At 40.1% G+C, this 27,996-nt stretch overlaps 1 protein-coding gene and 1 pseudogene across 4 annotated transcripts in view; both read left to right on the forward strand.

Annotated features, from left to right (window-relative positions):
• Window positions 1–27,996, forward strand: part of MOB3B (MOB kinase activator 3B) — a 291,141-nt gene that overhangs the window by 262,572 nt on the left and 573 nt on the right. Inside the window, exons 10-16 of one of the 3 annotated variants that reach the window (XM_081497850.1) lie at window positions 85–174; window positions 13,640–13,753; window positions 19,822–19,937; window positions 23,081–23,219; window positions 25,542–25,662; window positions 26,023–27,226; window positions 27,497–27,743. The gene's annotated coding sequence lies outside the window, so the exon portion shown is untranslated. The remainder of the gene's footprint in view (window positions 1–84; window positions 175–13,639; window positions 13,754–19,821; window positions 19,938–23,080; window positions 23,220–25,541; window positions 25,663–26,022; window positions 27,227–27,496; window positions 27,744–27,996) is intronic. The other 2 variants (XM_081497859.1, XM_081497839.1) reach the window with 2 other exon arrangements.
• LOC145509337 (mitochondrial import inner membrane translocase subunit TIM14 pseudogene) lies at window positions 8,008–9,041 on the forward strand (annotated as a pseudogene). The gene has a single exon (XR_014056012.1). The product of XR_014056012.1 is annotated as a mitochondrial import inner membrane translocase subunit TIM14 pseudogene (transcript).

The raw sequence follows: 27,996 nt of genomic DNA on the forward strand, positions 1-27,996 counted from the left end.
TTGGATTTCTGTGGCTCTTCAGGAAACATGATAAATTTGCTTTTACTATACTGAAATTGGATAACTCTTAGCGTTTCCCACTAGGCTTCAGGAAAGCAAATGGAATTAGATATGCTGTGTTACCAAAACATTGCTGGACCAAAAAGGAGAATTGCACACGCTGCCAAGGTTGATGTGAGTCATTTTGTTTCTCTCTCTCTCCCCCATCCCTCTTTGCCTCCCTCTGGCTTTCTCGCAGCACTTAATATAAAGTTACATACTTTGTCATTTCAAGCTCAAGTATGTTCTAGTACTTGTTATCTTTTATCCACTAGGGGGCACAAGCGGGCAGTCAGTAAACACATTGCCTACTTGTAAGCGTTTTTCAAAACCTTCATTTTTTTTCCCCATTATCTAACATTTTCATTAAAAGCAGGTATATTGTTTTTGTATAACCTTTGAACTATAAATTAATATTGTCAATCGTCATTATTTTCAGATGCTGTTTTTGCAGATTCATCTATTCAGTGAAATGAATTTGTATCTTTAAAATCAATACTCGTGCTTTTGTGGTCCTCTGTAGACACACACAGTGGCAAAAAAAAAAATTGAATTCCCTGACATACACATTCCCAGCTAAGACTAAACACTGCAACACAGCCTCTTGTCCAGTGGTCATACTGTTGATCTTATCTGAGTCTATTTAGTGCCATATTTTCTGCATTTTTGCATGCTTTGTTGGTGATTTTGTTATTTAAAATGGTCTCCAAGTAGAGTCCTGTCTGCTGTTCCTTGGAACAAGAAGGTTGTACTGTGCCTGACAGAGATGTGTGTTAAACAACTTTGTTCAGGGATGAGTTATTAGTGCTATTGACCACAGATTCAATATTAATCAGCAGTCTACTGAATACAGTATTTTTAAACAGAAACACACATATCACAAGGTTATATATTGACTGATGCAACTGTTGAGAGAGGCCTGCAGCTAGGAGCAGTGGTTTGGTATTCTCTAACCCCTTGTTTGTGAGACTCTATCGAACTTAACTAGAGTGAGTAAGGGGACTTGGCTGTACTTTTTCAAAAGTAATTTGAACCTCTTGTAAATTTATATTATAAATGTTGAAGTTCTTTTATGAGATGTAAAAATGTTATTTAACGCAAACTTTATTTCTCTGCACTCATCTCTGTATTACTTGTACTTGGTACATAGAGTAGAATCTTTTGCATGTCATAAAAAGAATTTATGCTTCCAAGTCACAGATAACATTTGAATTCCAGTTCTTCTCAGAAGAGTTGAGTGTCCTTGAACAAATTATTTAATTTCTCTGTGTTTAATTTCCCATGTCCATGAACTGGAGGTAGTGAATGCCTGCCTATCCCAGAGCCAGATATTATAGATACTTACCTAAACTAGTTTCTCTCCCCTCTGTCTTATGAAAAAAGTTTTCCTGAAGGCTAATCTTGTTTCCTGTTCATTGCAAATGCTGTGATGTTTATAATTTTCATTTTACTGTGCTATATAGTATCTCTCCAAATTCTTACATTTAAATGATTGTTGGTTTCATCAGTGATTTTTTTAAAAAATAAATTCTTACACGTGGAAGTAACTGGACAAAAGAAGAAAAATATTTTTATTGTTTAAAAAATATATTGCCATATTGCCTTCTAGAAGGGTTGTGACAGTTTACAGTTCTACACAGTGTTCAGAGTTCCCTCCCCACAAACCTTACAAAAAGTGGATATTATTTTTTTTAAAAAAACTTGTAAATCTGAGTAAAATTTTATGTCCTTATTTTGTATTACATTTCTTTGATTACTAGTGAAGCTGAACATTTTGTGATATATTCCCTTCTAGTAATGAACGTTGCTGTGGAGAAGTCTGATGCTACCTTGTTATTACTCCCAGTGTGAGTCACCTGATAAGTTTGCCTGGCTATCTAGAGGATTCTCTTCTTAACTTTGAATTCCAGTAACTCGAATAGATTATGTCTTATTAACACTTCTACCTGCAGACAAAGTGTCTTTTTCTTATAAGATTTTATTTTCTTTCTTATTTCAAGAAAAATTTCTTACATGCTTAAATATTTGTTCAGTTTTATTATTTCACTTTATTTTGGGGTATACTCCGGTTATGCGTGTATTAGAACACATGTAGTATTATGCATGCATGTTTCCACTGTTTCCCCATCTATTTCCCATGAAGTGATGGGACCAGATGCCATGATCTTAGTTTTCGGAATGTTGAGCTTTAAGCCAACTTTTTCACTCTCCTCTTTCAAAATTTCATCAAGAGGCTTTTTAGTTCCTCTTCACTTTCTGCCATAAGGGTGGTGTTATCTGCATATCTGAGGTTATTGATATTTCTCCCGGCAATCTTGATTCCAGCTTGTGCTTCTTCCAGCCCAGCGTTTCTCATGATGTACTCTGCATATAAGTTAAATAAGCAGGGTGACAATATACAGCCTTGACCTACTTCTTTTCCTATTTGGAACCAGTCTGTTGTTCCCTGTCCAGTTCTAACTGTTGCTTCCTGACCTGCATACAGGTTTCTCAAGAGACAGGTCAGGTGGTCTGGTATTCCCATCTCGTTCAGAATTTTCCAGTTTATTGTGATCCACACAGTCAAAGGCTTTGGCATAATCAATAAAGCAGAAGTAGATGTTTTTCTGGAATTCTCTGTAGTTGCTACTCAATTTTTTTTTTAATTTTCCGAATTGAAACCTTTCAAATCAGTGACAATAGCTATAGTTGCCACCCCATGCACTTTTTAAAAATCAGTGTGGAGAGGTGAGGACTGTGGCTTACTAGATAGTTGTCGTTGTTGTTTAGTCGCTCAGTCGCATCTGACTTTTTTGTTACCCATGGACTGTAGCCCACCAGGCTCCTCTGTCCATAGGATTTCCCAGGCAAGAACACTGGAGTGGGTTGCCTTTTCCTTCTTGAGGGCATCTTCCAGACCAAGGGATTGAACCCACGTCTCCTGCTTGGGAGGCAGACTCTTTACCACTGAGCCACCGGGGAAGCCCGTTCTAGATAGAGTGAGTCCCATCTAAAGGCAAGCAGACACTTCTCAGCTCCATCTGATAATTGCAGTTTGGAAATTCAAGTTCAGAATTTACAGATTTCTAATATTGCAATACTTTCTATTTTAAAATCTCTATTTCATACACTGTTAAATTCATGTCTGAGCACTAGATTTGGGCTTTGTACTGCCCTTCCTCTGAGGCAAATTCAGATGACTCTGGAGGTTATTTTTAGTTATTTATTTATTTTAATTATATTTTATTTTTAATTGGAGGATAATTGCTTTACAATATCGTGATGGTTTCTGCCATACATCAACATGAATCAGCTATAGGTATACATAAGTCCCCTCCCTCTAGACACCGTGAATGGGCTGCCCTGGTGGCCCAGTGGTAAAGAATTCGCCTGCAAATGCAGGAGACATGAGTTCAGTCCCTAATCCAGAAAGATCCCGTGTGCCTCAGAGCAACTAAGCCTGTGCCACAACTACTGAACCTGTGCTCTAGAGCCTGAGCCCTGCAACAAGAGAAGCCACCACAAAGAGAAACCCGTGCACCACAACTAGAGAGTGGCCCCTGCTCACTGCAACGGAGGAAAAGTCAGGCAGCAGTGAAGACTCAGCACAACCAAAAGACAAATAGAAAAGAAAAGAAGGTAACATTAAAAAACACACCATGGGTGAATGCAGGAAGAGGCAGATTTCAAATCAATATGAAAAAGACCTTTATAACGGGTAGTGAAGTGAAAGTCACTCAGTCATGTCCGACTCTTTGCGACCCCACGGACTACACAGTCCATGGAATTCTCCAGGCCAGAATACTGGAGTGGGTAGCCTATCCCTCCTCCAGGGGATCTTCCCAACCCAGGGGTCGAATCCAAGTCCCCTGCATTGCAGACAGATTCTTTACCAGCTGAGCCACCAGGGAAGCCCACTTTACGTATTCTGGATACAGATCTCTCTGATAAACATTAGCAAAAGTTCTGTCTATGGGTTTTCTTAGTTTCTTGATGTTTATCAATTGCAGCACAACATTTTTCACCATGATGTATTCTACTTTATTTTTCTTGTGGTTTTAGTATCCTATATAAGATAACTAGGTCACAAAGTTATTTTTTTTCCTAAGACGTTGACAGTTGTAGTTTTATACTTAAGTGTTTGATTGTTTGGAATTGATTTTTGCATAATGTGTGAGGTAGAGGTCCAACTTCACTCTTTTGAATGTGGATATCCAGTTTCATAGCATCACTTATTCAAAAGATTGTTTTTTCCCTCAATTAATTTTCTTATCACTTCTGTTGAAACGTAGCTGTAAATAAAAGTGTAACTGAACATAAATTTTTTTCTATGCTTCCATTCCATTGATCTCTATTTCTGTTCTTATGCTAGTACTAAACAGTTTTAATTACTGTAGCTTTGTAGTAAGTATTGAGATTGAAAGTGTGAGGTCTTTAAATTTATTGTTCTTTTTCAACACCATTTTGGTCCCTGGCCTATTCATGTAACTTTTAGGATCAGCTTGTATTTCTCAAAAATATTGAGTTAGGATTTTGATAGAGGTTGTTTTGATTCAGTAGATCAATTTGTGGAGTATTACCATTTAACAATATTCAGTCTTAAAACCATGAACATGGAATGTCTTTACATTTATTTAGATCTTCATTAATTCCTTTTAGCAGTTTTTGTATTTTATCAGAGTACAAGTCTTGAAGTGCCTTTGTTAAGTTGATTCCTGTGTGTTTTAATCTTCTTTAATGTTCCTCATGTTAGGGGGGAAAGCTTTCTGTCTTTCTTCATTAAGTCCAATAGTAACTGTTGGGTTTTTGTACATGCCCTTTCTCAGTTTCATTTAAATTTTCTAATATATTGGCATATAGTTGTTTATAGTATTCCTTTATGACTCTCTATTTCTGCAAGTCTATAGTGATGTCTTCTTTCATTATTGATTTTAATAATTTGAGTCTTCTTTTTTTTTGGTCAATCTAGCTAAAGTTTTATCAATTTGGTTGATCTTTTCAAAGAATTCAACTTTTAGTTTTGTTGATTTTCTCTATTTTTAATTATTTTTTAAAGTTTACTTTTAATTGAATGATAGTTGCTTAGAATATTGTATTGGCTTCTGCCATACATCAACTTGAATCAATAGGTATACGTGTGTCCCCTGGCTCTTGAACCTCCCTCCTACCTCCCACCCCCTCAATTCTGTATTTTACTTCCACTCTTGTGTTTATTATTTGATTCCTTTTGCTTTCTTTGGGTTTAGTTTCCCATTAAAATTCTAGTTTCTTAAGGTGGAAGGCAAAGTAACTGATTTGAAATCTTTTAATATAGCTATTTACAATATTACATTTACTCTAAGCATTATTTTAGGTGCATCCTGTAAGCTGTATGTTGTGTTTCCATTTTCATTCATCTCAAAGAATTGTTTCCGTTTTATTTCTTCTTCCATCTGTTTGTTATTTAGGAATGTGTAATTTAATTTCCACTTATTTATGAATTTATTAAATATTCTGCTGTCGATAATACAGTACCACTGTGGTCATTCTTTGTATGGTATCAGTCCTTTTAAATTTACTGAGGATTGTTTTATGACTTAACTGCTCTACTAAAATGTTTTATGATCTGCCCTAGAAAATATTCTATGTGTGCTTGAAAAGTATGTGCATTTTCTTAGAAATATATGTATTTTCTTGCTGTGTGGAGTATTCCATAGATGTCTGTGAGGTATAATCACTTCATAGTTGAAGTATTGCACTTTTTCTTGGTTTTCTGACTTGTATCTATTATTGAAAGTGTATTATTGAAGTCTCCAATTGATTGTTGAATTATTGTTTACTCAATTCTGTCAGTTTTGCATTGTGCATTTTGGTGTTTTGGTATAAGATGCATGTTTGTTTATAATCATTTTGTCTTCCTAATGGATTGACCCTCTTACCATTATAAAATATATTTCCTTGTCTCTAGTAACAACTTCTGTTTTAAAGATTATGTTGTCTGATGTTGGTGTAGCTGCTCCAAATATCTTTGAGTTAATGCTTACAGAGTATCTCAATGTGCTTCCTTTTGCTTTCAACCTCTTTGTTCTTTAAGTTTAGTGTGTGTCTTGTAGACAGCATATAGTTGACTCATATTTTTCCCCATTCTTTCAAGTGTAAATGGAGTATTTAATCTATTTACATTTAATTCAGTGACTAATAACTAATAATATAGGATTTTACTGTGTGATTTTTATGTCTTGTCTTTTTATTTCCTCTACAATTGTTAATTTCTTGTGTGTTAAATATTTTCTAGTTTACTGTTTAATTGCCCAGGTCATTTCTTTGATTATATCTTTTGAATTGTGTTCTTACTGTTCATAGTAAGGATTACAGTTACCATTTTAATTTGTGACAATCTAATGGCAACCCACTCCAGTACTCTTGCCTGGAAAATCCCAAGGATGGAGGAGCCTAGTAGGCTGCAGTCCATGGGGTCACTGAGAGTCAGACACAACTGAGCGACTTCACTTTCACTTTTCACTTTCATGCATTGGAGAAGGAAATGGCAACCCACTCCAGTGTTCTTGCCTGGAGAATCCCAGGGACAGGGGAGCCTGGTGGGCTGCCGTCTATGGGGTCACACAGAGTCAACCACGACTGAAGTGACTTAGCAGCAGCAGCAGCTCAAATTAAAACTAACTTAATTTCAGTAGTATTCAGAAAATTGCTCTTGTAAATCTCCCTTTCTGTCATTCATTTTTACCACTACTGTCATATAAATTGCATCATACATTACAAACCTATAATTCAATTTTATAATTCTTGCTTTATTTTATCATCTCTTAGAGATTAGAAAAACATGTTTATTCTTTTGTATATTTTCCTGTGGAATTACATTTACCAGTGTTCTTCATTTATTCATGTAGATTCAAATTACCTTTTATTGTCCTTTTCAGACTTAAAGAATCCCTTTAGCATTTCTTGCAAGATAGATCTCTTAGGGACAGGTTCCGTCAGAGTTTATCTGTGCATGCTAATTCACTTTAGTCATGTGTGGTTCTTTGCGACCCTATGGGCTGTAGCCCACCAGGCTCCTCTGTCCATGGGATTCTCCAGGCAAGAATACTCAAGTGGACTGCCTTGTCCTCCTTCAGGGGATCTTCTCGACCCAGGGATTGAGCCCACGTCGCTTACATCTCCTGCATTGGCAGGTGGCTTCTTTACCACTAGTGCCACCTGGGTTTATATGGAAATGTCTTAATTTCCTCTTCATTGTAAAGCAGAGTTTAGCTGGATATAGAATTCTTGGTTAATAGTTTTTTTTCTTTCAACACTTAGAGGTGTCATTTCACTGTTCTCATGGTTTCTGATGAGAAATCAGCTTTTATCTTATTAAGGATGTTTTAAACATGATACCATTTTTCTGTTAATACTTTCAAGATTTTCTTTTTGTCTTTGACTTTGGTCAGTTTGACTGTGGCATGCCTAGGTGAAACTCTGTAAATAAATTCTACTTGGAGTTTGTTGAGCATCATGGATGTCTGGATTAATATTTTACATAATATTCAGGAAGTTTAAGACAATTATTTCTTTAGTATTTTCTGCTCCTTTCCCTTTCTGTGCAACTCACATTATGTGTATATAGGTCTGTTTGATGGTGTCCCATAGGCATCTGTTCAGTTCAGTTCAGTCACTCAGTCTTGTCTGACTCTTTGCAACCCCATGAACCGCAGCATGCCAGGCCTCCCTGTCCATCACCAACTTCTGGACTACACCCAAATCCATGTCCATTGTGTCGGTGATGCCATCCAGCCATCTCATCCTCTGTCGTCCCCTTCTCCTCCTGACCCCAGTCCTTCCCAGCATTAGGGTCTTTTCCAATGAGTCAACTCTTCGCATGAGGTGGCCAAAGTATTGGAGTTTCAGCTTCAACATCAGTCCTTCCAATGAACAACCAGGACTGATCTCCTTTAGGATGTACTGGTTGGATCTCCTTGCAGTCCAAGGGACTCTCAAGAGTCTTCTCCAGGGCGCCTTTAGGTGGTTTGTAAGTGCTGCTGGTGGCCGAATCGCTTTGTGATACAGGCGTAAACTTGGTGGGCTGGGATGAACCGCGCTCCTGGTGGAGGCAGGGGAACCGAGCAGGTGCCATGGCCAGTACAGTGGTAGCAGTTGGACTGACCATTGCTGCTGCAGGATTTGCAGGTCGTTATGCTTTGCAAGCCATGAAGCATATGGAGCCTCAAGTAAAACAAGTTTTTCAAAGTCTACCGAAACCTGCCTTCAGTGGTGGCTATTACAGAGGTGGGTTTGAACCCAAAATGACAAAACGGGAAGCAGCATTAATACTAGGTGTAAGCCCTACTGCCAATAAAGCCAAAATAAGAGATGCTCATCGACGAATTATGCTTTTAAATCACCCAGACAAGGGAGGATCTCCTTATATAGCAGCCAAAATCAATGAAGCTAAAGATTTACTAGAAGGTCAAGCTAAAAAATGAAGTAAATGTATGATGATTTTAAGTTCTTATTCACTTATGCATACCAGCTTTTTATAATAAAATGCCTGAAACCTACAAATTTTAGAAATTATTTAGCACAAGCTAAATCAAAGCCTTGGTATAAATCTGTTTAAATTTGATGATTTTAAATCAGATTATAGATTATTTGTAGGTTATATTATGGCTAAATGCACACCATTTAAGTGTTGTTCACTACTCATTTGACAAATAATTTGGTACCTATTTCAAGACAAAGTGAACAACAGTCTCTGCCCTAAAGGAATCCCCAATCTAATGGGAGACTGATAATTAAAATGTGATAAATATGATGGTATTAGCACAGGTTGTTGTAGTAGGGACTCATCTCATTGGGAGGGCAGGCTGTTCAAGGTACAGAGGACTCCCTAGTCACTTAGAATCCTGAATTTTAAAGTGAGTTTAGCCACAACTTTAACCTAGGAAATTGATGTAAGGTATGTATTTACCTCTTTGTCAGTGATAAATCTGAATTGTTTCAGATTTCATACATTAAAAACTGTAACAGTTAAAAAAAAAAAAAAAGAGTCTTCTCCAACACCTCAGTTCAAAAGCATCAATTCTTCGGCGCTTAGCTATCTTTATATTCCAACTCTCACATGCATACATGACTACTGGAAAAACCATAGCCTTGACTAGACAGACCTTTGTTGGCAAAGGAATGTCTCTGCTTTTTAATATGCTGTCTAGGTTGGTCATAACTTTCCTTCCAAGGAGTAAGCGTTTTTTAATTTCATGGCTGCTATCACCATCAGCAGTGATTTTGGAGCCCAGAAAAATAAAGTCAGACACTGTTTCCACTGTTTCCCCATCTATTTGCCATGAAGTGATGGGACTGGATGCCATGATCTTCATTTTTTGAATGTTGAGTTTTAAGCCAACTTTTTCACTCTCCTCTTTCACTTTCATCAAGAGGCTCTTTAGTTCTTCTTCACTTTCTGCCATAAGGGTGGTGTCATCTGCATATCTGAGGTTATTGATATTTCTCCTGGCAATCTTGATTCCAGCTTGTGCTTCTTCCAGCCCAGCGTCTCTCATGATGTACTCTGCATATAAGTTAAATAAGCAGGGTGTACAGTCTTGAGATATTCCTTTTTCCTGTTTGGAAGCAGTCTGTTGTTTCATGTCCAGTTTTAACTGTTGCTTCCTGACCTGCATACAGGTTTCTTAAGAGGCAGGTCAGGTGGTCTGGTATTCCCATCTCTTTCAGAATTTTCCACAGTTTATTGTGATCCACACAGTCAAAGGCTTTGGCATAGTCAATAAAGCAGAAATAGATGTTTTTCTGGAACTCTCTTGCTTTTTCGATGATCCATCGGATGTTGGCAATTTGATCTCTGGTTCCTCTGCCTTTTCTAAAACCAGCTTGAACATCTGGAAGTTCACGGTTCACGTATTGCTGAAGCCTGGCTTGGAGAATTTTGAGCATTACTTTACTAGCGTGTGAGATGAGTGCAATTGTGCAGTAGTTTGAGCATTCTTTGGCATTGCCTTTCTTTGGGATTGGAATGAAAACTGACCTTTTCCAGTCCTGTGGCCACTGCTGAGTTTTCCAAATTTGCTGGCATATCGAGTGCAGCACTTTCACAGCATTATCTTTCAGGATTTGAAATAGCTCTACTGGAATTCCATCACCTCCACTGGCTTTGTTCGTAGTGATGCTTCCTAAGGCCCACTTGACTTCACATTCCAAGATGTCTGGCTCTAGGTGAGTGATCACACCATCATGATTATCTAGGTCGTGAAGATCTTTTTTGTACAGTTTTTCTGTGCATTCTTGCCCCTTCTTCTTAATATCTTCTGCTTCTGATAGGCATCTGACATGCTGTTAATTTTTCTTTGTTCTTTTTTCTTATCCACAAACTGAATAATCTGTATTGATTTGTCTTTAGGGTCACTGGTTATTTCTTCTGCTAGCTTACATCTGTAGTTGAACCCCTACAGTGAATCGTTCATGTAATTTTTGCACCTTTTAACTCCAGAACTTCGATTATTTTTCTATTTCTCTTTATTGTTACTGTCTATTTGGTGAAACATCATTTTCCCGTTTCCTTTAATTCTCTAGACATTGTTCCATTCATTTTTAAACATATTTACAATAGCTGATTTAAAGTATGTGTCTTTTGTTGTTCAGTCACCCAGTTGTGTCCAGTTCTTTGTGACCCCATGGACCATAGCATGCCAGGCCTCCTTGTCCCTCACCATATCCCGGAATTTGCCCAGATTTATGTCCATTGCATTGGTGATGCCATCCAGCCATCTCATCCTCTGATGCCCTCTTCTCCTTCTGCCCTCAATCTTTCCTACCATCAGGGACTTTTCCAATGAGTTGCCTGTTAGCATCAGGTGACCAAAATACTGGAGTTTCAGCTTCAGCATTAGTCCTTCCAATGAATGTTCAGGGTTGATTTCCTTTAAGATTGACTGGTTTGATCTCCTCACTGTCCAAGGGACTCATAGGAGTCTTCTCCAGCACCGCAGTTCAAAGGCATCAATTCTTAGGTGCTCTGCCTTCTTTACAGTCCAGCTCTCATAACTGTATGTGACCACTGGGAAGACCATAGCCTTTATCATACAGACCTTTGTCAGCAGAGTAATGTCTCTGTTTTTCAACACACTGTCTAGGTTTGTCATAGCTTTCCTGCCGAGAAGCAATTGTCTTCTGATTTCATGGCCGCAGTCACCATTCACAGTGATTTGAAAGCCCAAGAAGAGGAAATCTGTCACTACTTCCACCTTTTCCCTTTCTATTTGCCATGAAATGATAGAGCTGAATGCTATGATCTTAGTTTTTTTTAATATTCAGTTTTCAGCCAGCTCTTTCACTCTCCTCCTTCACCCTCATCAAGAGGCTCTTCAGTTCCTCTTCACTTTCTGCCACTAGAGTGGTATCATCTGCGTATCTGAGGTTGTTGATGTTTCTCCCACCTATCTTGATTCCAGCTTGTAACTCATCCAGCCCAGCATTTCTCATGATGTGCTCAGCATATAGGTTAAATAAACAGGGTGACAATAGACAGCCCTCTCGTACTTCTTCTTAATCCTGAACCAATCAGCTGTTCCATACAGGGTTCTAACTGTTGCTTCTTGACCTGCATACAAGTTTCTCAGAAGACAGGTAAGATGTTCTGATATTGCCATCTCTGGAAGAACTTTCCACAGTTATGATCCACACAGTCAAAGGCTTTAACATAGTCGGTGCAACAGAAGTAGATGTTTTTCTGAAATTCCCTAGCTTTCCATATGATCCAGTAAATGTTGACAATTTGATCTCAGGTTCCTCTGCCTTTTCTAAACCCTGCTTGGATGTCTGGAAGTTCATGGTTTGCATAATGCTGAAGCCTACCATGCCAGATTTTAAGCATGAAGAGATGAGTGCAATTGTCCACTGGTTTGAACATTCTTTAGTACTGCCCTTCTTGGAAATTGGGATGAGGATTGATCTTTTCCTGTGGCCAGGGTTTCAGTCCTGTGGCCACTTCTGGGTCGTCCAGATTTCCTGACATATTGAGTGTAACACTTCGATAGCATCATCTTTTAGGGTTTTGAATAGCTCTACTGAAATTCCTTTGCATCCACCTGCTTTATTGACAGTGGAGCTTCCTAAGACCCACCTCACTTCACACTCCAGAATGTCTGGCTCTGGGTGACTGACCATACCATTGTGGTTATCCAGTTCATTAAGATTTTTTTTTGTACAGTTCTTCTGTGTATTTTTTCCATCTCTTCTTGATCTCTTCAGCTTCTACTAGGTCTCTACCGTTTCTGTCCTTTATTGCTTTTTTCTTTAAAAGACCAAAAGTCTGTGTCTATTAAGTCCCAAATCTGGGCTTTCTCAAGCACATTTTCTCTTGGCTGCTTTTCTTCCTGTTTGTGATATATTTTCCTGCTTCTTTACATGTGTCATGACTTTTTGTAGAAAACTATACAGTTAAGTAATGTATTGAAATAAATCTAACATCAGATAATTATTTTCTGCTGGGTTTTTGTTAATTTTTTTCTTGTTGCTTCTTACTTGTTTACTGTCTTTTCTGATATAATCTTGTAGATTCTATATTGTTTCCAGTGTATGGCTACTAAGTTCTCTGGTGGCATTTTAAAAATTCTTTTATTTTTAATCTGGGCTTCCCTGATAGCTCAGTTGGTAAATCTGCCTGCAATGCAGTAGACCCCTCTCCCTGGAAGGCAGTACACTTAACAGTTAAGAACCTGGATTCTGAAGGAGGAAGTCAGGCAGATCTGGGCTGGGATGTTGGATCAGTCACAAGTGACCCTCCCAGCCTTTGAATAATGAGATGATGGTCGCTACCCCATCAGGCTCTTATGAGAGTCAGTTAAAATCGTGCAGCTGAAGTGCTTGGCATAGTGCTTGCTTCATAATCTCCTAAAAGGCACTCAGATAAGAGTTGTCACCATCATCATCTCCATCAGAGCCAGCTTGAGGGTTATTAATAAAAAACAAGTATTCATAAATGGGTCGAGGGACTTCCGTGGTCCAGTGCAGGGTGTTCGGGTTCGATCCCTGGTTGGGGATCTAAGGTCCCACATGTCACATGAACATGAACAAAAAAATTAAAACAGAAATGTGTCTAGTGAAAAATCCCAGATACACTCTTAGTGACTTAATAAACAGATCTCTGTGTCTAAAAGGAAGGCACGGGTCCTAATTCAGGAGTTACTGTGTACTAGTGAAAGTGAAATTCGCTCAGTCATGTCTGACTCTTTGCGACCCCATGGACTGTAGCCTGCCAGGCCCCTTTGTCCATGGAATTTCCCAGGCAGGAATGCTGGAGTAGGAAGCCATTCCCTTCTCCAACTGTGTACTAGAGTAGATGACAGTTCAAGTTGGTGACAGTCAGATTGTGGTGCTGAAACCACAACTGCCTGGTGGAGGGTTGACTCTGGAGTCAGTCAGGAGAATGCCTGTTTTGAGTCATGTCATTCCTGATGCAGGAGATTGCTCACCTGTAAGCACTCCTTCACACAGTCCTGTTCCTTTTCCTGGTACTTCGTGATCACACTGAGTCTGTGGTCATGTCAGGATCAGGAATGCAGAGGCAAGGCCCTGCACTCAGGTCCTTGTTTCTCCTGCCGTCTGTTCAGGAATAATTCTCCTGTTTTAGCTTCTAGGAAGACATGCTGTCGATGTGGGAAGATCTGTGGTGTGACTTCTGCAGGCAGACACAGCAGGACAGAGGAATGTCACTACCCCTTTGGCCGAGTGTTGAGTCATAAAGGTGAGTATCTGGTGGTTCTGTTTCATTTATTTGACAAGCCGAGCCAGCGCCAAATCAGTAGAGAGAAAGGTGGGATATTCAGTTCAATGTGTTTTTTTAAATACAACCTGGTAGAGAGAAACTGCTGATTATGAAGCTTCCATTACAAACACCTACTTCTGACCGTCACTTCTTAACTTAGTTGGAGCTCGCTGGCTCTCAAGAGGCATGTCTATGACGACTCTTTTGCCTTTTTAGGACCTCACGTCAAGCAGCTGGGGCTTCCCAGGTGGCACTAGCGGTAAAGAATCCTCCTGCCAATGAAGGAGACCTAAGAGACTTGGGTTCCATCCCTGGGTTGGGAAGATCCCCTGGAGGAGGAAATGGCAACCCACTCCAGTTTTCTTGCTTGGTGAGTGCCATGGACAGAGGAGCCTGGCAGGCTACAGTCCACGGGGTCACAAAGAGTCAGACACAACTGAGCTTACCATATATATCAAGCAGTTACCTGTTGACTTTACCTGCTTTTCACAGGCCAGCATTAGAGTAATTTCTTTGCTAATAGCTTCAATTCCTTGCCCCTACCCCGCCCTGAGAGAGGATGAACGAACACTTGATTTCCCGTCCTGGCCCCCCTTTTCTCCTGCAGCACAGTAAACTCTCAGCAACCCCCTCAGTGGTGATTTTTCCCTACTCGAACCGAAAAACCTGGGCACTGTCGTCATCATCTCCCTTTGGCACACTCTTTCTTTTAAAATTTTTTATTTATTCATTCATCTGTTTAGAATTCAAGGGTTTTTCTTTGGCTGTGCCACATGGCTTGTTCTCTGACCAGGGATTAAACCCCGGGGCCACAGCAGTGAAAGCACTGGGCCACCAGGGAATCCCCTGGTGAGCCCTTTCATCCCAGAGTGGCCACATCCCACTTATTCTACCTCAAAAGTGTCTCTTCTCCACTTCTGCTGCCCCTGCCAGAGCCACACCACCCTCATTTCCATCCTAAACTGCTGCAGCCTCCTTCCAGGCTCACTCCATCCGCTCTGCCTTTTCCTGTCTTCACCACCCCTCCCCAGTCTATTTCTCACCCAACAACCCCTAGAATAATTTTTACATCACAGTTCTATTTACCTCACTCCTCTGCTTTCATGAACATTCTTCAGTAACTTTGTCAACCCTGCCAGATTTGACCTCTACCCGCCCCCGCCCCCCCTATCTTATACCCTTTCCATGGTTATCTTCATGCCACACTGGCCACCTCGAAAGGTGCCTTCTAACCTGCTGTCTCCTGTCCCTTTCACACGGCTGATTTCCTCTCATCCTTTGTTGTTGATCTGTCACTAAGTCATGTCCGAATCTTTGCGACCCCATGGACAGCAGCACACCAGGCTTTCCTGTCCTTTACTATCTCCTGGAGTTTGTTAAAACTCATGTCCATTGAGTCAGTGATGCCCTCCAACCATCTCATCCTCTGTCGCCCCTTCTCCTCCTGCCCTCAGTCTTTCCTAGCATCAGGTGTTTTTTCCAATGAGTTGGCTCTTTGCATCAGGTGGCCAAACTATTGGAGCTTCAGCTTCAGCACCAGACCTTCCAGTGAATATTCAGGGTTGACTTCCTTTAGGATGGCCTGGTTTGATCTCCTTGCTGTCCAAGGGACTCTCAAGAGTCTTCTCCAGCACCACAAATCTCATTCCTTAGGTCTCTGCTTAAAGATGATCTCAAAGTTCTTTCCCAACCCCATGATCTAAAATAGGCCCCCCTCCTAAATGGGAAGGAAATCTAAAAGAGGGGATGTATGTACACATATAACTGATTCACTTTGCTGTGCAGCAGATACTAGCCCAACATTGTAAAGCAACTGTACTCTAATGAAAGTTAAAAATAAATAGGTTGTCCCTCTTCTATCACATCATGCTGTCAGTGGCTTTGGTAGCACATGACTGCATTTTGTAATGATTTAGTAATTTATCTGCTGTGCCTGAAAGACTGCAAGATTTTGGAGGGTCCATCCCTCTTTTTTTCTCCCCATCATCAGGCTGTCACTTAGCTTGTTACTTAATACATACTGACCATAGGTAGCTATTTGGATAGATGGTGAACGGATGAATCATTTAGGTAGATAGAGACACCAGTAGAAATGCTATTATCATAATAAGTGGTATGAATAAAATAAAGTAGGGCAGAGGAAGTAGGAACAGTGGATATGATTGTATTACAGAAGAAATATAAGAATAAATAATATAGTAAAGATTCCCAGCTGGCATAGTGTTAAGGAATCCACCTGCCAACGTAGGAGACAAGGGTTCGATCCCTGGGTTGGGCAGATCCCCTGGAGAAAGAAAGGGCAACCCATTCTGGTATTCTTATCTGGGAAATCCCATGGACAGAGGAGCCTGGCAGGCTACAGTGGGTTTGCAAGAGTCGGACATGACTTAGCAACTGACCAACAACAAAGTAAAGATTAAATACCAAAGTAAAGATTAAGTAAACCTAGATTTGACCTGAGTGTTTGGGATTAGCTTTAGAAGGTGGGGGTGGGCGACTGTAAATTCCAAAAGGGAGGAAAAAGAGGAAGACACTGCCAGGGAGTAAGAGTAGCAGACTGCGACTGGGTGGAATCACTAGATCACACGACATCATGAACAGAAGGGGTCTTCGGAGCTGGTGGACCTGAGCTTTGGGTCTGTTATATCACTTACTTTCTCTGAGACCTCGGGCAGGTTTCTGAAGCTCTCTGAGCTTTCGTTTCCACATTCATAAAAAGAGCTTTGCGTGGCAGTTTAGTGAGCTGATGTGCCCATGTCCTGGCTTACAACCCGTGCTCTGTTAATACTGGTTCTTGGCTCTCTTTCTCATCTCAGGAGAAGGTAAGATAAAGCTGTGAGATGTCAAAATTGGATAAGTAAGCCAGAAGTGCCAGCATGAGAAATTTGCATTTGATCAGTAATGTACAAATGAAGCATTTGAGGAAAGTAATGTAATGAGAATGTACTTGAAGAAGCACATTTAATCTAACCGCATTTTATAGAAAAACTGGTGCAGAAATCGCTGTAGGCAGAGGGGGTTATAGGGAACAGTTGGGAGAACATTTCCCTGGGCCAGAGGGAAGAAGGGCTTGGGGCAGATAAGAGTACAGGTGATATAGAAGATTGGAGAGAGAGAAGAGAGAGAGAGATGAAGGCTTGGCATTGTTGCTGTGAGAATGTGCAAAGTGTCTGGCCAAAGGAGGGGAAGAAGAGAATGTTGGAATTTTGGAGGCCCTGCCAGGGTTGGAGATAGCATTTGTGTTATGGTCTCAGGCCATGTAACTGGGGGATGTTTCTTGGGTCAGATCAACAACTCAGATACAGAAAGGGAGAGGGTGGTGGTTGGAGCCACCACAGGGCTCCAGCAAAGAGAGAAAGAGAGTAGAATATTTAGAGAGGATGGCTGAGGTAGAGTTAAGCAGGGTAAAGAAGGGACACTAGGAGAGGAGGTGAAGATCAGGCCAAATGATAGGAGAGCGAAGGGAAGAAGGGGAAGAAGGCATTCAGGACATGTGCAATTATAACTCACCTTCAGAATCCAACCCCTGGCAACTTCCTGTTGGCCCAGTGGTAAAGAATCTGCCTTACAATGCAGCAGACTGGGGTTTGATCCTGGTCAGAGACCTAAGCCCATGCACCACAACCACTGAGCCTGTATACCACAACTAGAGAGTCCATGCGCCCTGTGAAAAGATCCCGCATAATGCATTGAAGATCCCACGTGCTGCAACTAAGACTGAGTGCAGCCCCCCCCCCCCAAAATGCAACCCCTGAGAATTCTGCTTCCAGGAGTCAGTTTTTCCTGTTTGTGACATAATAGCTAGAAAAGTAACTATACAAAGTAACTATACAGAGTTTTAGACCTTACATCAGATCACTTGCATGGTAAAGTCTTAATGGTCTTTGAGGGTAAGATGCTCTGAGAGTTAGCCACTCTGCCTTGTCAAGCTTGCTCATTTGATTTTTCTTTTTTGTGTGGCTTGCAGTCCTTGGTGGCTTAGAAAGGCGGTACAGCTGTTGCAAAGGTGTTCTTGGATCCCCTGGGTGTCAGGTCGCCAAGGTAGGGCTTGTTGCCCAGAATTCTGTTTGTGTCAGAACCGGCATTGCTGTCTGCTGCACAGACCTAGAGGATCGATGAACATTTGGTCTAACTAATTCACTGATTTTCAGTTGGTGAAATTTTTATGAGCTTAAGTCCTCTTGCCAAAATATACGGTAACTTATTTGGCAACGTTTGTTTCAGCATCATGTTCATAACCAAAAAGAAAACCTAGGGGGCTTTGTGAAGCCGTTGGTCAAGTTCTGACCCCTCGACGGGAATCACCGTGTATTTGCTGTGAACTGTGAGGTGGTACATTGGTTGTATGTTTTACCTTATGTATATGTGTGTAAGGAACTTTCCTAGGCTTTCTCTCTCAATCCCACATAGCTCTGCAATGCTGTTCACATATTTTGGGTGAAGCAACTGTAGCTGAAAAAGAGTTAAGTGACTTGGCCAGGTCCCTGCACTTAGGGCTAGGCACTAGGGCTTCCCTAGTGGCTCAGATGGTAAAGCATCTGCTGGTTGTGCAGGAGACCCGGGTTCAGTCCCCGGGTCAGAAAGATCCCCTGGAGAAGGAAATGGCAACCCACTCCGGTACGCTTGCCTGGAAAATCCCATGGACAGAGGAACCTGGCAGGCTACAGTCCATGGGGTCGCAAAGAGTCAGACACGACTAAGCAACTTCACTTTCACTTTCCGCACGTAGTGATAGAGCCAGGAGTTGGCCGATGATCCTTTTTCTATTACCTATTACTTCTTTTTATACATAATCACTGCTTGTCCTACTCATTACATTGCTGAAATTACATGGGTGGAAAGTGTTATGAACACTACTGTTATCCTCCAGACCATTATAAAAGCTTTAATTTTTAACAAACTATTGTTTATAGAGAGAGTAAAATATTTATAGGGATTTATCTTCCTTTTATATGAGAATCAGTACTAAATAGTAGAGGGAAAGCAGAACTTGGAATCATGAGACATGGGAAGCTCCGCGGCTTATCAGGCAAGTCTCCTGGATTATCTGATCTGTCAATTATGAGGTTAATGATAATCCCCCAGTGACGGTGAGAATCAGATACACTGATATATGACAGAGTGCTTTGTATGTGTCAGACATCATGTGGACAGCATCTTTAACAAAACATAAAATTAAATTTTTATTCCTTGTGGCATACTTAGAAAGCAGATTTGTGGACTATAATTATAATAAATATAGAAGAGCAACATGCAGTTTCAAACTTAGATTTTTAATTGGAGACAGTTAAAGCTGCTTCTGGCTTAGAAATCAAGTATCATTACCATGTTGTCCTCTATGGTGCCATGTTTATGTAACCATAGTTTGGATTTTTTTTCCCATTCAACGAGGTTTATAACTGTGTTGTCCAGTATGATATCCACTAGCAAACAAACATGCTGATGTAGTGAACAGAGTAGCCATTACCAGAGGGAAAGCAGGGGAGGGCAAAATGGGTCAACTTTATGGTGAAGGATAAAAACAAAATTTTTGGTGGTGAAGCGTATTGTAGTGTATATAGAAGTCAAAGTATCATGTTGTATACATGAAATTTACATAATGTTATAAATGTTATAACAATGTTAACTTCAGTAAAAAAAATTTAAGTTGAAAATTCAGTTCTTCAGTCATACTAGCCATATTTCAAATACTCAGTAGCCACTTGTGGCTGGTGGCTACCCTATTGGACAGGACAGAAATAGAACATTTCATCTTCACAGAGGTTTCTGTTGGATAGCATTGATCGCTAATGAAAATACTTGTAAAGCCTAAGCCAAGAAAATGAAGTTATTTTATTAGCAGAAATGTTACTAACATTGAGGAAAAAAATTAAAGCTTGGAAGATCTTTGATAAGACTGTCAGATCCACTTACTGGCTTTTGTTGGCAAAACTGGATGGCAGGGTTAAATTGTATATTCTAGTTAGAAATATTCCTTTATTATATCTAAGATGTGAAAGTAGGTTTACTCAATGTGGTATATAAATTTAATGTCTCTGCCTTTATAGTGCTATACAGCCAAAGGTGTGGAACTTACTCAAGTAACAGTGGTGGATCCCAGCCTCCAGGTGGTCTATGATACATCTGTGAAACCAGATGAAGAGGTCATTGACTGTAACACTAGGTATGCATTATACAAGGGGTTTGTTTTTCAAATTATAGAACATTCAACATGTACTTTAAGTTTTAGCCTAAGTACCTTTACTGGAGTCAACTTTAGAGCATGAGTTACACCATTTTAATTTATTTATTCAAAATTATTCATCTTCTGTTGAATACCTTGCTAGAATTATGCAGGCACTGTTTTAGGCCCTGGGTAACTCTTTAAATAAGAGATACGGCCTCAGACCCTCATGGTGTTTACATGTTGGAGCAGTAGGTAGGAGGCTAGAGAGATAGGCAAAAATATTGAATGAATTATTCATTCATTTATTCATTCAACCATTAATAGATTTTTTCTGAAAATATCATGCTATGCTATTCCCATTAGATGAAAATTTTTGTAATCCTGTAGACATGTTGCTGAGTATACACAGCTTTTATACAGCATGCAGAACACCGGTTCAGTGCAAATTCTATTTTATTAATTATTATTATTAAAGTATGGCATGTTTCTGATCCAAACTCAGTGGTAACTTGAGATAGTATAAGATATGCCTTTAATTTTTAAAAACCACATATAAAACACCCAATAATATCATTGATTAATTGAATTGAATTTCCTAAAGGCATATAAACCATATGACATAACATATATATTTATTTAAATAGAAAATAGAAGACACTGATCTTATTCTAGAATGAAAATTTAGAAGTGTGAATTACTGATATGATTGTATTTATTCAATTTTCTTTAAATAACGAATTTTCCAATGGTACTTAAGTATGTCTTGTATGTGTGTGTGTACCCACTCCAGTATTCTTGGGCTTTCCTGGTTGCTCAGATGGTAAAGCGGAGAAGGCGATGGCACCCCACTCCAGTACTCTTGCCTGGAAAATCCCATGGACGGAGGAGCCTGGTAGGCTGCAGTCCATGGGGTCGCGAAGAGTCGGACACGACTGAGCGAATTCACTTTCACTTTTCACTTTCATGCATTGGAGAAGGAAATGGCAACCCACTCCAGTGTTCTTGCCTGGAGAATCCCAGGGATGGGGGAGCTTGGTGGGCTGCCGTCTATGGGGTCGCACAGAGTCGGACACGACTGAAGTGACTTAGCAGCAGCAGCAGCAACAGATGGTAAAGAATCCACCTGCAATGCGGGAGACCTGGGTCGATCTCTGGGTTGGGAAGATCCCCTGGAGGAGGGCATGGCAACCCACTCCAGTATTCTTGACTCGACAATCCCATGGACAGAGCAGCCTGGTGGGCTACACTCCATGGGGTCGCAAAGAGTCAGACACAACCGAGCAACTAAGCACAGTACAACACAGCATGTGTGTGTACACATTTGTATATGTATATATAAATAAATGCACACACATGTATACATGTATGAACAAATATGACTTTATACACATATACACACAGATTCTTTACCGCTGAGCCACAACAGAAGCCCATATATATATTATACACACTACATAGTATATAGTTTATAGTACATATATTACACATGATTTATATGTGTGTATGTCCATAATGTTGAAGCACAACAAGGCAAAATGGGAGTGAATTGAAAGTTGTGATAAGTTTTGAGAGTAATTACAGAGAATTCTGCTAAGAAGCACTTTTTAGCAAATTCCCTTACGTTCATAAAAATGTTTGTATACATAAAAACTCAATAAAAGTCCTTGTTATCAGAAAATGCATTTTGATACTAACCTCTCTCCTGACGTCATTTGATGTTTTTTTCCCTACTCATTTTGGCCATATCCTAATAGCCCCATCTATTTTACTCTTTTTTTAAACTTTATTGAGCTATAATTGGCAGAAGAATCATACTATATTTAAAGCTATTGTACTCTTACTGGTTCTTGTTCTTTCGTGTGTTTAATGTAATCTTTTCTAACTCCTTTTTGGAACAAATCAGGAAATGTTTTGGTAATTACTGATAGTCACAGCAGCAAAATGAGAATTGAAGGGCTTGCATTAAAAACAAAAGAACTTTCAAATCTTAAAAGGTCGAAAGGATTCAATGCATGACATTCTTTAAGAACTGCTTTAAAACAAATCGAAGTACTCTATCCATGATCATTTCCTCTTAATCCAAATATTTGATTATGAATCACATTCCTTAATTAAGCCAGATGATGGAGCCAGCTGTCTTTTTTTCCTTATAGGAGACAGTAATATTAACATCTAGCTTAAGTTGAAAATACTTTTGCAGTATTTTTCTTTTCTCCTAATCTGCACTAAGGCACAGCAATAGCCATGTTTCTGAATACTTATTTAGTATGTGCTTCATGAAAACCTCTAGGATAGTTAGGTTTATGCATGTATTTTCACTGTATGCATGTATTTTCACTAGATTCTCCTAAGCCATTGAAAAGTGAAAGTGAAGTCAAGTCACTCAGTCATGTCCAACTCTTTGCAACCCCATGGACTGTAGCCTACCAGGCTCCTCAGTCCATGGAATTTTCCAGGCAAGAGTACTGGAGTGGGTTGCCATTTCCTTCTCCAGGGGATCTTCCCAACCCAGGAATTGAACCCGGGTCTCCCGCATTGTAGGCAGATGCTTTACCGTCTGAGCCACCAGGGAACCAATACACAGAGTAGTAGTGTATATATGTCAATGCCAGTCTCTCAGTTCATCCTAAGCCATTAAGATTGGTAATTAATCCTACTTTACAGATGAGAAAACTGAAACCAGAAGGTTAAGTAACTTGTTGAAAATCAAATATTATAAGGAAATGGCAGAAACATAGCATAGTTGAAACTTAAGTTGTCTAGACTCTGCTTAGGGCTCCATTTGCTTTTCCATGTTCCCCATGTTTCATCTTTAGCTTTGTCTTAATGTAAGATAGGCTAACTTTATTAAATTGTAATTGACAAAACTCAGATTATACAAAAATGAGAGTTCACAAAGGAGCTTTATCAGTTTGTAATAATGTCTCCTCCAGCCTTACATGATTGATCCAAATTATAAATTTTGCCAAGTTATACCAATATAACCTAATAAAGGGGTAGTTGACAGTCATATGATAAGATCTTTGTTCTGTTCATCAAATGTTTGTCTTCTTGAGTCAGTAATGTAGTCTAACTGTAACTGATGAAATCTACTGAGCTGCATTCTTTACTTACATGCATTGTGCCTCTTATTGAGGCAGGTTTTCCGGTGTGGTTGAAGATGACTTGAAGAACATGAAGACCTCAGTCCGTGATGTGCAAGCCATCTTATTGAACCTCTTCAGTGCTGACACTATACTAATTGGACATAGCTTTGAACACAGTCTGTATGTGCTGAAGGTAAGGAGTTGCAGGCTCATCTTCTTACAAAACTGTGTGTTAACCTGGTAGTCATTATCGTTGTGTCATCACTGATGCTTGATTTCCCCTTTTTTGACCAGACAGGAAGATAAGAATCACTGTCTGTGCTAATAACACTGTCCAACTATGGTAAACCAAAAGCAATGTAAGATAGCCCAAGTCATTTGGCTAATCAAGATCAGAAAGTCCATCATCAACTGTGATAAAGCCAAAATCATTGTTTGTTTTGACATGATCTTTGATCATTATCTTTACTATCCAAATAGGTATGACTAAGTTGATCTAACAAGTTATTATAGTCACATCCTGGAAAATACTTTTTCATGTTAAGTCAGGTAGGCCTTATAGGTAGGCTTAACATCAAAGTTATGCTCATTTTACTTGGCATGATAGACCTGGAGATCTCGGCTTTTAATATACTCTGGATTAAAATGGTCTGTTTTTTTGCTCCATGTTCTAGGAGTTCACACTCTGTGGCTCATGTCAGCCACCTGTTTTTGCAAATATTTTTACTGGACCAGAACTGTCACACCCATTCATTGATACATTTTCTGTTGTGCTTTCATACTACAAGGGCATTGTTGAGTAGTTATAACAGAGGTGGTGTGGGCTGCACGCCTAAGCTATCTATAATTTGGGACTTGAAGAAAGAGTTTGGTGGCTTTCCCTGGTCTAGAACAGTGCCCTGCGATACAACTTTCCATTATTTTAACTGTCCAAGATGGTGGACATCCGTTGTGTCCGATTCTTTGCAACTCATGGACTGTAGCCCGCCAGGCTTCTCTGTCCATGGGATTCTCCAGGCAAGAATACTGGAGTGGGTTGCCATGTCCTCCTTCAGCGGATATTTGACATCACAGATATCAAATGTCTGATTGATTGAGAAAATGATTTTTTCAGTTTCTTTACTTAATTTCAATAGTTGCACATGGCTCATGGCTACCACACTGCACAATGAAGCTCTGGAACTTTGGGGACCTTGACTATTTGTTTCAGCCACCCCTAGGACTTAACCTTCATGCATGTTCTTTAGTGCAAGAATACAAGTAAGCTTCTTTAATTCTCCTGAGTGACTGTCCACCTCTTTCTCTGCAAAGCTGGCACCAGAGTATAGATAGTTGTTTCTCACAGCACTGTTGTGTGCACGTGACGGAGGAGACGGGTGGGGTCTGGTGGAAGGACATTCCAGGTGTGGGCAGAGAGTTGGGATGTAAGCTTTCTGTCGGAAAGCTCTTCACAGAGATGTCTCTCTGTCACCTCAGAGACAGCACCTCTCAAACCGTTTCTCATCGTGACCTTCCTGCTTCTCATTTTCTGGGAACTGTTGTTTCATCTGCCTCCCAGACCAGAAAATTTCAAACCGTCATGTTGCTTGATTCCTTGTGATCAGTCTGTTTCTTCCTTCCAGATTACTCATAGATGTCTCTTTATTTTCTGTTTCCACAACCACCTTGTATTTTTGCTCCATCCTCTGCAGCCAGGAACAGTGTCTAAGAGGTGACTGATACATTGAGAATCTATAAAGTGTTTCTGGACAGGGCATCATAGGTGTTAAACATTAAATTTCCAACCTTTTTCTTCTTGATCAGTCTTTAAATGACTCTTGTCCTGTGGCTAACCTTCTTTTAAAAGCCTTTTTAAATTACAGCTCTTCTAATGAGGAATGCAGATGGTACCTGACTGTCTAGACTCTGTGATCTGTCCCCCCTCCCCCACATCCATCCTATTGTAAAGTTTACTCCCTTCTTCCATGTGAAAGCACAGGGAATTTGAACCTAGATGGGACTAATCCTTTTCCATGCTCCCTCCCCAGAGATAGACAAATAAATCACTGAAATGGGACTTGCCCTGGAGTGAGGTGTGCCCCCCTCAGTTGAGTCCCAAGGTAGGAGGAGCCTGACTCAGCCCCTGGCTGCCGCCACCCAGCCAGTCATTATTGGAACCCCTCTGAGCTCAGGCTGCCTCCTAGTGGGATCTCTTGGTAGGAAAGTAGACTCGGCAGTCAGGCTCTGGGGTTGGATTTCTTTCTAATGTACTAACTTGGCTGAGGCAACTTGAACCTCTCCAAGCCTCAGTTTCTCTGGCTGTAAAAAGGGGACAGTGAAATATCTACAGTGCTGGGTTAGTCTGCAACTTGTAGTGAGATAAGCCAGGTAAAGTGCTTAGTGACTGAGCTGGTATAACTGCTCATGTTCCTTGGTTTTGTAGGGTTGTTTCTGCTGCTACAGTTCCTGTTGCTGCCATCAGTTTTCTTATTCTTTGGGAAGAATTTCTAAAGAGGTTTTCTCTTTCATTTGACAGTTAATTCATACTTCAGTTGTGGACACGACAGTTCTGTTCCCTCATCCGCTAGGCTTGCCTCACAAAAGATCCCTGAAGGGTTTAGTGGCTGACTACCTGCAGAGAGTCATTCAGGATGAAGGTAAGAGCCTGCTTGTTCATGATAAATATCAAGCTCCTGAGTCTGACAGGAGTGAATACATCATGAGGTTCATGGTAAAGGTCCCCTGTTTGAAATACTTCCCTGTGGGTTTTCTCCTAGGGTAGAGAATCCTGAAGTATATGTTTAAGTAAAATGTGTTCCATGCCCACTACCTGGCATAGTCCTAGATGTTCCACAGGCATCAAAACAGCAGTTGGGGCAGATTGGTGACCTTAGAATTCATACATAAAACTTTTTTTGGTGTAGAGATCTAATTCCATCCTAAATGTTGCTGTGTACCTCTTTTCATATGTGATTTTCATTAAACCTAATGAGAGTCTAAAATTGATTGGGTCCAAGTTATCTCAGTGGCACTAGTGGTAAAGAACCCACCTGCCAATGCCGAAGACGTAAGAGCCGTGAGTTCCATCCCTGGGTTGGGAAGATCTCCTGGAGGAGGGCACGGGAACCCACTCAAGTAGTCTTGCCTGGAGAATCCCATGGACAGAGGAGCCTGGCGGGCTACAGTCCACAGGGTCGCAGAGAGTCAGACACGACTGAAGTGACTGAGCACTCATACAGATTATCTCACCCAAGGTAAATAGTGAGCTTTTTGTAAAAGGAAGTATAACTCAAATTCAGTAGATTCATCCATCATGCATGCACTTGCTTTGCAATGGATTGGTAGATATTGCTCTCAGAACTTTTTTTACTTCTGGTATTTCTGATGTAAAGGCCCGACATTAAACAGGCTCATCAAATGCAGCAAGTACAGCCGCCAGCTCTCCTGCTAGTGGCGTTACCATAAGCACGAGGTATGTGTCTGACTTGGAACGGAGGTTGGTTACTCTGTACCTTTCATGCAGACCCATATAGGCTCCTCTATTGCACAAGATAGAAAAGAAAGTTAATTTTGAATGTTAAAATGTTGTAGTGCTATGTTTCTACAGATGCTGCTCTCTGATCATGTCATTTGTTTTACAAGAATTGAGATTTTATCTTGTGGTATTTATTCTTTCATTCTATGTCTATTAGACACTAACCAATACCATCTTACACAGGATCTTTATATTATCTGCTTTAAAATATTCATATCTCAAATCCCCATAAAATGCTTTAAAATATTCATATCTCAAATCCCCATAAAATGCTATTATAAAATTCATAATGTGTTCTGCTGAAAATAACCTGGGACCCTGGACACAAAAATACTTCATCTTAACAACAAAAAATACCCAAATAATAAAGCAAAGTTAAAGAACACCACAGTTCTCTCAGAATAATGCAAGGAAACAAAAAATATACCATTTTACAAGTGTAGCCCAGATGATTTTTCTCAATCTCAGACATCACTTATTATTTTCAAAAGAACTGTAGGCTTGGTTTTTTGGGTAGATTTCATCTACTCTTTAAACCCATGTCATCTCATATCTAAGGTCACTCTTTGTCTAGAGAGGTATATTTTTTCTAACATCTCTATTTCTGGCTTCTTGTCAGATCTGTCATTCACTGGTGTCTGTCACTTGCTTGTTGCATATCCCTGGAAAAGAGATTCATGGAGAAGGTACTGATGTGCTATCGCGTCATAGGAACATAGTGACCATGTGACTGAGGACAGGGTATACAGAAAAAGGGAGATGTTTGTTCATCTAGATCTATATAAAACATTTCTAAAGCAACCAGTGATTGTTCTAGGTGTGAAATAGTGATATATTGATACATGGCCAGTGTTGATTCTGTTATAAACTCAAGACCGTTTGAGACCATCCGTGGGCAACCTCCCAGGGAGTTGTCTATGTCTAACGTTTTATTTTTTATCCTATTCTATTTGGAGGTCACAGTTCCAGTGAAAATGCAACTGCCTGCATGGAACTGGTCCTCTGGAAGGTAAAAGATGACCTGAAAGGAAAGAAGTAACCACCTGGCCCAAGAATATCTTAAACCTCTGCATTGCTCCCGTGACTCCTTGGCCTCCACTGCTGGCAGCAGAGTTTGATCTATAATAACATGAGGTTTCCCCACACTTTCAGAGAAGAGGAGAAAGCAAAGCACTATCGAGGTTTATGTATTACATTTTAAAGGTTGGCTTTCCACAGCAATTTCTAAAGCTGTGTCTGGGGACGGGTGGGGAAGGAATTAGGTTGTTTGGAATTTGACTTATCTTCATAGGCAGTGTGCAGATGACCATGGAAGATGTTTTAAAGTTGAAGTAATGAGTCCAGGACTTTCACAAAGTTCATTTCTCAGATTACTTTAATTTCTTTTCCTCTTTAAATACCTGGAACCATTATACTGCTAGGAGTCAGGAACATCTTTTCCTCACAAAATCGTAAC

This window comes from Giraffa tippelskirchi, chromosome 1 (assembly GCF_054371585.1).
Source record: "Giraffa tippelskirchi isolate mGirTip1 chromosome 1, T2T-mGirTip1v1.2.pri, whole genome shotgun sequence".
Taxonomy (NCBI): Eukaryota; Metazoa; Chordata; class Mammalia; order Artiodactyla; family Giraffidae; genus Giraffa; species Giraffa tippelskirchi.